Raw genomic sequence first — 7540 nt, forward strand, 5'->3', positions numbered from 1 at the left:
CTCACAGGCTGTACGCCACCACACGAGGTCAGCCTCCTCCAGGTAGAGGCACCGCTCTGCCACCTCGGCCTGGTGGTGGCTGGCAGGATCATTCCTTGAGCACCTCCGTGCCCTCTGGCCTTGGGCCTGTTGCGGTGCTGTTAGTGAGGGTGCCTAGGCCCTCTCCACTACCTCTGGTGGGCTGCCTGGGATGAGGGAAGAGATGGGAATCTCTGGCCTTCAGATGGCATAGCTGTATGGATAGAAAGGGAGAGATGGACAGCACAGCAGTCCCACACTAGCACAGCCCCCACCCTGCTGTCCAATGGCTCAGCAGTTATGGGGCATTGCAGGTGGTGAGGCCATGGGAGGCAGTCCTTGGGCATGGTCCAGCCCTGCCCACCCTCTCCCTGCATGTTCAACTTGTGGCACTGTCCATGGGGATGGATGCTGACTGTTGCCAGCAGCTCTCATGGCATGCTGGGAGCCACGGCCGGCTGGGATGCATCCGGCTTGGGTCCACTAGATGTCTGGGTGGCCCACTGCTGCCTGTGGTGCCCCTGTCCTGGGAGGTGGAGTGTGCATCCTGCGTGTGCTTAGCAGAGGGTCTGTCACCGAGGTCTGGCACTGCCCGGTTGGCTGTGGTGCTGCTGGAGGAGTTGGCCAGATGCAATACAATTCCTGGGCATAGACTATCTCCTTCCAGTGTTCCAAGAGGGCTAAACTAAGGGCGGAACTATGTGAAACATCCTTAAAAATGGTACCTTTGGCTTCATGGGTGTTTGTGCTGTAATGATGATATGGCTGGTACCTCTACTACTGTTGCTAGTCCTTCCAAAAGGTTGACCTAACATAATTTGCCACTATTCCTTCAGAACTTTATTTTTCCATTTGTTGTTTTGCTAGAACAAACAAAATGGTTAGCTTAAAAATTATTAGGAAGATCATTACCTAGCAAAAATTCCTGTTCCTAACATATTTTTGTTCTGAAAACCCTTCAGCTACTTTATCAGAAGGCATAAGATATGCACATGTGGACATAATTTCAATGTTTTCTACCTTTATTAATAATGGAAGTGTCAAGAAATGATTTTAGAACAGGTTATTGTGTCAGGCATCAAGATGTGAGTTCAGGCTTCTGACTCAGTGCTCACAGAATTAGCAAAATAAAGACAGCTGGTAGTTGCTAGTATCACTAGAATCTTTCCTTTCTTCCCCACTGATGCCTGCCTAGCTTTCTCCCTGTTCAACTTTCCCAAACATAATTTCACATTCCCCCACCACTTCTGGCCCTGATTTGTCATGTGTACTGTCTGTAAGTGACAAGAGAAGGATGTTCAGGTCTATCCAATTCTCTGCAGCACCTGGGAAGAGAATGTCAAGAGCATAGAAGCTCATCTCAGCTTCCTAAATCTGTAACCCTACATCACAGCTGATGGAATTCTGAGAGGGCAAAGATTTTTTTAGTGTTGTCATTGCACCTGCCCTTGCTGGTCTCTGTGAAATGTCATTGATGCCTCCAAATTGCTTAACTTGATCACTAGAAAAAATCTCAATAAAATATGCATTATTCTTTGCAAAACATGATATTTCTTGGAAGAGAGGAATTGTATTAATTTATAGAACCTACTCCTTATTTCAGGAATGTCATGACTAAACCAGCTTTTCAGCTTCTTAAGGCAAGAAGTGCAAATTAGCTGAGTTAAATTTAGATTTGCAAAAATGTATGTGCTCATCTGATATGAAATTCCACAAAAACATGCAGGGCTATGGTAAAAAAAACCACAAATGTTGTAACCAAATACATAATTTTGCTGTACAAAACCTAATTTAGATTTGGCATGAGCCAGTAAACAAACAGGGCCCAATCCTACGTTATCCCACTAGCTCCTTCTATTTCACTGAAATCAGTGGGAATGCAGGGGTCAGAAAGAATGCAAGATCAAATGTGCAGAATTCAAACTAGTTCCCAACATTCTTTCAATGACACCTAGAACTACACCCCTTGCAGATTCTCAAAGGGAGTGATGCTTCCCTGGGATATTAAACAATGATGTGGAAGCACAATCCTCCTAAGCACAGCTAAGTAATAGCAGCAACCTACATCAACAAAATTTGTCTTGGTGAATATTCTTGTATAAGACATACACACATTTGTTACTCCTGGAGTCTTCACAGCATTTATAGAATCAGGTGAAAAGACAAGCAAAGTACCTATTTTAAACTAATTTCACAGCCTTCCTTAAAACTGAAGTCTACCAAAACTGTCACCTAATACCCGTTAGGCAGATCAGAACATAAGACTAGCCATACTGGGTCAAACAGTAATCCATCTAGTTAAGTATCTGTCTTCTGATAGCAACCTATGACAAATTCAAAAATAATGAAAAAAACTTATCTGTTACACAGAGATCTGTCCAATTATCCAATCCTAGCTTTCAGCAGTCAGGTGAGAAGTTGTGGTGATTACATGCAACTTTATTTCTCTTTGTTACACCAGCACGTTTCTCTCTAAACCCGCTTTATCAGTCTGGGACAGGGACAATAATATACTCTTGCATGTGGCCTAGTAAAAGAGCTCTTTGACTTTGTTGAAGCTTCCCAGCTCCTGACAGAAACCTGCAATCTACACATAGCCTAGGAGTCTTTCCTCATTAAAACATTTCATTAGTAGATAACTGCCGTTTAAAAAAAAATTCTTTTTACTATAACAAGTGGCTCCACTCTGTTTTCACACGTGGCACAAGGAGGAAAGCTTAAGTGAATGTGCCAGCACTTATGTCACTGATACTAATTCAGACGAAATGAACACTAAAAAAAATAAATTTTTGATGGGTCACTTCTTAATGCATTCTTCTTAGTGCAACTCTGTGCAAAATAAAATTGTACTGAATTATTTATATATCACCTAGCAGAGGTTCTTTAAAATGGTACTCAGCCCAGAAATTCTGTGTAACTGCTTCATGTCCAAAGTCAGTTTTTATTTCAATATACAAGGCTTCTTATTTTTTTCTATGTGATCTCTGGGGATCACAAACAATCTACAAAAATTTCTATTTTTCTGCCCTATTTATGGTGTTACTTGATACTTCAAACTGCGTAGGTGCCTTAAAAGTAATATACTCAGCAGAAGTTGAAACTTAAAAGAAAAAATAGTTGCACTATTATTCAATTGATTCTGGGCCTACTCACCACAGAATAGTCCTCCATAATCTAATTTTACTTTTATGTAAGTTTCTAGCCTTCATAATTAATAAGGTACAGTGTCTTCCCGAATCAGCAGATAGCCTGAAACAATAGCTTTGACAACTCACTTGCCGTTTTTCAATGGATATTGTCTCAGAAAGCTTAAGATGATAACTTAGATATTGACATTTAATTATGTCACTGCAGAATCTATGACCGATAGTCCTAGCTGACCCCTATCCAGTTGCCAAATTTTCAAGCTTCCATTTTGACATTTATAGTGCTGGGCTGTGTTACCAATACCAAAGTCTATGGCACACTGAAAAATGACAACATGGAGATCATATGAAGTTAATTGAAGTTAATATTTTCAAACATTTACTACAGTTGAACCTCACTAGTTCAGCAGTCCCTCATTTGGCAACATCCATGGTCCAGAATGATTTTAGTTAGCTGGATGTCCATTTATCATGGGTATGACCAAGTTTCCTGTGGTCCCTTAAAGTTTGTTTACAGCCACCAGTCCTGGCTCTGTGTTCTGTTCTGTAGCTTTAATACCCCTACATGTCTTTTAAGGGCCCAGTAAGCAGTGGAAGTATTGGGAATGCTGCTAGACAATACTGCCTTCCTGTAGTCTGGCAAATTCTCTTGTTTAGCACTGGTAAGGTCCCCAGGGTGCTGGACTAGAGAGGTTCAACCTGTACAGTACTGGAAAGATTACATTGACAGTGCTACACTTGATAAGGTTTGAAAATGTTTATTTATTTATTTATTAGGCAGTTGAACAAGAGGCAAATATATCTGAACAATTTAGGAAAGAGTTAAAAGTGAGGCACATTTATTGAAATCAAGCCAAAGTAACATCTTTCTTAACATCTAACCCTAACAAGGGCCACTACAACGACTGTCAGGGTGATGTTAGCTGCTGCCACCTGCTTTCATTTTACATCACTGAGTAGTAGATTATGCCAGGCCAATGTGTCAGTGTTAGTGTGGTAGTTGAAGATAGGGATTTCTGTGACTTCTGTCTTCTCCAGCACACAGGGAGAAGCTACAATTGAACCCAGAGCCTATGGGTAATCAACAATTCTGTCCTGTGTAGCTTTTATCTCTGTCTGAATCTTTCCACATAATGTAAAGTGAAAATTTAATATAAGGTAATATGGCTGGGTAAATACACTAATAGAAATGCTGATGTTCAGGAAGATTAAAAGACATAGCCTTTTGTAGTTAAAACAAAAAGCAGTCAAGTAGCACTTTAAAAACTAGCAAAATAGTTTATTAGGTGAGCTTTTGTGGGACAGACCCACTTCTTCAGACCATAACCAGACCAGACCAGACTCAATATTTAAGGCACAGAGAACCAAAAACAGTAAGCAAGGAAGACAAATCAGAAAAAGATAATCAAGGTGAGCAAATCAGAGAGTGGAGGGGTGCGGGGGGGAAGGTCAAGAATTAGATTGAGCCAAGTACGCAGACAAGCCCCTATAGGCCGTGTCTACACGTGCCCCAAACTTCGAAATGGCCATGCAAATGGCCATTTCGAAGTTTACTAATGAAGCGCTGAAATGCATATTCAGCGCTTCATTAGCATGCGGGCGGCAGCCGCGCTTCGAAATTGACGCTCCTTGCCTTGAGCTCATGGGAATAAGGCGACTTCGAAGTAGGTGGCGTCCTTTCAAAAAGGAGTCCCGTCTGGACGCACCGCGCGGCGGCAAGGAGCGTCAATTTCGAAGCGCGGTTGCCGCCCGCATGCTAATGAAGCGCTGAATATGCATTTCAGTGCTTCATTAGTAAACTTCGAAATGGCCATTTGCATGGCCATTTCGAAGTTTGGGGCACGTGTAGACATAGCCATAGTGACTCAGAAAGTTACCGTCCCAGTTTAAACCATGTGTTAATGTGCCGAATTTAAATATAAAAGCCAGCTCAGCTGCTTCCCTTTGAAGAACGGTGCAAAAGTTCTTTTTCAGTAACACACATACCTTTAGGTCATTAATAGAATGCCCCATTCCATTAAAATGTTGACTAACTGGTTTGTGAATCTGGAGTGTTTGATGTCTGTTTTGTGCCCATTAACCCTCTGTCTAAGGGAGTTAGAAGTCTGTCCAATATACAAAGCATCTGGGCATTGTTGGCACATGATGGCATATATGATGTTAGTAGAGGAGCATGAGAAAGTGCCCGTGATTCTGTGAGTAACCTGGTTAAGTTCAGTGATGGTATTTCCAGAGAAGATATGTGGACAATGCTGGCAGCGGGCTTTGTTGCCCGGAAAGGTTCCAGGACTGGTGTTGCTGGGGTATAGACTGTGGCTTTTTTAGTTAAATCTCTGAATACACAAGTCTTTTCCTCCTCCAGTAGTACTATGGCCTTCATATAGGGGTAGTGGAAACAAAACCATCTAACTAGTTTAATGACAAGACTTGATACTTGTATGAGTGGATCATGTATGAGGGGGTTACCTGTGATAGCGAGGGGCTGGATGTGCTGCACCTGTGGGCACTCTAGCTAGTGCTAACAATATAGCTACTATGATATCTCTGGGCTATTACACCTTTGTCAATGACTCAAGCCACAATTTTCAGATAGAAAAGGAAGTGTTTCCATCCTACGACAATGATTAATTTCAAGAGCCGAAGAAAGACATGTTCACTTGGAAGGCCTGGGGTTTTATCTTTGAAAAATATTAAGAAAAACTAGGGAATTTTTATGTGAAATTAGTTTGGCAAGTGGTGTGAGTCAAAAGTAATGAAAAATGTCCCTAGCAAATTTTGCATAATACTGACATTATGGCTATGGTTACACTATAGCTATCAGTTGACAGAAGTCACTGTTGGGAGATTTTTTTTCCCAACAAGACCTCCATCGATAGATTGTGTGTACACACAAAAGCAAATTGGGAGAGCACTCAGCTCTGTCGACAGAGCAGCTGGACAGCCTGGTTGCTCTCTCGACAAAACAGGCACCTGGAAGCACAGCAGATAGAGCTTCCCATTGTTGTGGATGCTCTGTTGACAGAGGCCCCCCTGGGGGCACTTAGGCTGGATATACATGAAGCGGCTCTCCCAGCAGCTCCGTGCTAATGAGCAGCCTCACAACTGAAAATGGCTGTTCATTAGCGTGGTCCCACAACTCACCAGCATAGCCACGCAAGATCTTGTTCTCAGCAGAGGGAAGTGCCAGCAGTAAAGAGGCCACGTGGTTTTGCCCCTCTATCTCCAGCCTCTTATGCCTGAAAAAGTTAGCATGGAAGTGCTGGGAGAGCTGCTCCATGTAGACCCAGCCATACATAGTGCTTTTGTGGAAAGAAATCTGTTGACAGCAGAACACCGCTGGTGAAAGTGCTGGGTTTTGCTGACATGCTGTTGACAAAACCCATTCTGTGTATGAACGCCCCACGAGTTTTGTTGACAAAACCCATGTTTTGTCGACAAAACTCTCTAGTGTAAACATAGCCTACGTGTTTTGCTTTTGAATACTTTGATATTTTGCTAATCCATTTGAAAAAAGATATTAAGAGTTTGGGGGATGTTTTTGTTTGTTTTTAAGAAGAAGCACATTGCTAACAGAGAGAATGCAAAAATCATGTGACCTCTGACTGGGGTTAGTCTGCTGGGCATGAAGACAATCACTTCCACTTTGGGGCATGCCAGTTTTCTAGCTATAGTTGTCCTTCATGACTGTATACGAACTTCTGTTTATTAAACCTACATTTTTCAGTGAAATAAGGGTTCATTTAGAACTGGTGAAATTTGGCTGATTGTCCAAGTTTAGTTGTTATAGTGTTATGTTTCCTTTCTGAATTGAAAAGGATCACAGGTATTCTTTTGCTATTTCCAAATATAACATGTTTTTTTTTTCTGTTGGGCTTAGACCAATGACAAGCCTTTCCCTTTCCCTTCTTGTATGGGGAGGATTAATCTTTAGCAGTAGGAGTATAAAACTGTCCTTTATCTGAGGAAACTGTTCCTGATGAAAGGTTCCAGAAACAAAGTGCCAAGTTTTCTTTTGCACACTTCCTTATATGGGAATGCACCTAACATGTGGGGCAGTTACTTCAATAAGCAATTAAAGTTAAAGGTAACCAGACTTCAACTATCATGATGATAATTTGCTTTGACTGAAGTCACCTGTCTCAAAGGTTAGTCAAGACACTGAACAAATTGGTCCTCCTGTGATTGAGATGCAAAACTGTAGAGCTTGTGTATTTATCAAATTTGAACATTATGGAGTACCTGTGCTTCAGAGTTACTCCTGGGCCAAAGAAGATAATTATCTCTCACTCATCCAGAACCTGTGAACTTGTGCTTGTGCCACAATATATGGCCCCCAGCCCTGCCACTTCTGGGATTGCAAAGCCACCGTCTGACTC

The sequence above is a fragment of the Carettochelys insculpta genome, chromosome 4 (genome assembly GCF_033958435.1).
Source record: "Carettochelys insculpta isolate YL-2023 chromosome 4, ASM3395843v1, whole genome shotgun sequence".
NCBI classification, from domain to species: Eukaryota; Metazoa; Chordata; order Testudines; family Carettochelyidae; genus Carettochelys; species Carettochelys insculpta.